Source organism: Solanum pennellii, chromosome 7 (genome assembly GCF_001406875.1).
Source record: "Solanum pennellii chromosome 7, SPENNV200".
Taxonomy (NCBI): Eukaryota; Viridiplantae; Streptophyta; class Magnoliopsida; order Solanales; family Solanaceae; genus Solanum; species Solanum pennellii.
The window spans coordinates 12488167-12490265 of record NC_028643.1 but is presented as its reverse complement, the minus strand read 5'-3'; the positions used below and the strand labels follow the sequence as shown (position 1 = coordinate 12490265).

Below are 2099 nucleotides of genomic sequence, written 5' to 3'. Positions count from 1 at the left end.
ATATATATATATATATCAACATCTTACTAATTAATTAGCATGTTTCAAAGTTTGATTGAATTTTATTTGATAATTTTTTTGTATAATTTTATTTTACATTTATATATTATTACTTTATCTATTGTATATTCTTTTACTTATGATTTTGTAGTACTAGAAAAAGATAACAACAATATTTTTATAAGATTTGTAAAAGAAAAAAATATTAATAATTATATTTGTGCACTTTTTGTAAAAAAAAGTTGGTAGAATATATAAGTTCTCATAATCATCATATATCATATATATTATTATAAGTGGGAAGCTCCAACCTTCAAAGTTGGATTACAATTTTGCCCCTCCACTAAATCAAAATAAATTAATTTTGTGTTTTGAATACATATATTTAATTACATAATGGAAGAATATAAAGTCCAATAATTACACTTTAATTTTTTAGTTATGACATTATAATTATAATTACTTAAGTTCAATCAAATTAGAAAACAATAATGTATGAAACTCTTCGAATTTTGTGATACTTTGAATTTTTGCCCATCTACTAAATCAAAAAATAATTAATTAATTTTTTAAATACTAATATCTAATTACATAATGATAGAATATAATGTCCAACAACTACACCTTCAATTTTTTAGTTATAACATTATAATTATAATTAATTAGGTTCAATTAAATTAGAGTACAAAACAATAATGTATAATTTTGTGATTCTTTGAATTTTAAAATTAACATAAATTTATTTTCATGAAATATTAATGTATGAAACTCTTCAAGTTTTGTGATTCTTTGAACTTTGAAAGTAAAATAAATTTATCTATCATGATTCAATGTGCCCCATTAAAAAAAATTGGTAGATGAAAAGACAATCAAATAACACTATAAATACTAGTTAATTGTTTTCTAGGTCATCAAATTTTTTTCCATTCTATCATCTACTATTCTCTTTTTTTTTCTTCCTAGATTATGATACGAATACATGTCGTCAAGAAGCTAACAGGGGAGAGAAGAACAAATAGCTTCATTCTTAAAATAAAAGAGAAGTATTCTTACAATATAGTTCAACTATTAAACTTATCTTATATATTTATTTAGATCTTTCTTTATGTTAGATTATGATTTTAAGTATTTCTTTTTCGTTTTGTAGTCAAGTTATGGTTGTCTAAAATGGATTTGGTATGCAACCCATATTTATATGTAATTATGTATTATTTTGCATTGTTATGAAAAAATAATTCTTTGTTTTTGTGTTTTTATACTTTTAAGTGTTACTTAATTGACAAAATATCTATTAATACATGACGAGTTTAATAATACTTGAATAGTTTATGCAAAATATATATTTTTTTAAATAAAAGTAATTTAATTAAATACATAATAGGGATATTAGAGGAAAATTATAATAAATTTAATATAACTCACACTATATATATATTCTTGGGACTCACGTACAAAGCACGTGTCGAGAAATAGTTAAATATAAACACCTAAATGTAGCAATTATCAAAAAGTACCTCCTTCGTTTAAAAAAAGACTTTTTTTTTTCTCTATTCTGTTTAAAAAGAAAATTCCTTTTTTGGTAAGATTTTAATTCAAATTTCTACCTGGCACGTTTAAGGTCACAATATTAAAGTACAATTTAATAATTGGATATAACTTTAATTTACCACCACAAAATTAAAAGTCTTGTTTATTTTCTAAAACTCTGTGTCTGATGGAATTAGATTACTCTTTTAAAGTGAAGGAAGCATATTAAAACAATGTTTCTCTAACCCAAAAAAATAAAGTTAATTTGTCATGGTCAAAATGCAACAAACAGAATATATTTTTATGGACAGTGTAATTTATTGAAACCATCTAGTTATTTAAGATTTTTTTCTTGTGATTTAACTTTAGAGGTCATTTTAGGTGCAAGAAAAAATGTATTTACAACAATATCCTTGTCAGTCTACTTTAATTACAATTTTACCCCAAAAATTAAAATCAAACCAAAAAGTATCCTACCAGATATATTTTCCGTTATGTTATATATAAGATTTTTTTTGTGTGTGATTTAACTTTAGAGGTCGTTTTAGGTGCAAGAAAAAACGTATTTACAA

At 22.3% G+C, this 2099-nt stretch overlaps 1 pseudogene; it reads right to left on the bottom strand.

Moving 5' to 3' along the window:
- Window positions 1-2099, bottom strand: part of LOC107024845 — a 119490-nt pseudogene that overhangs the window by 72591 nt on the left and 44800 nt on the right.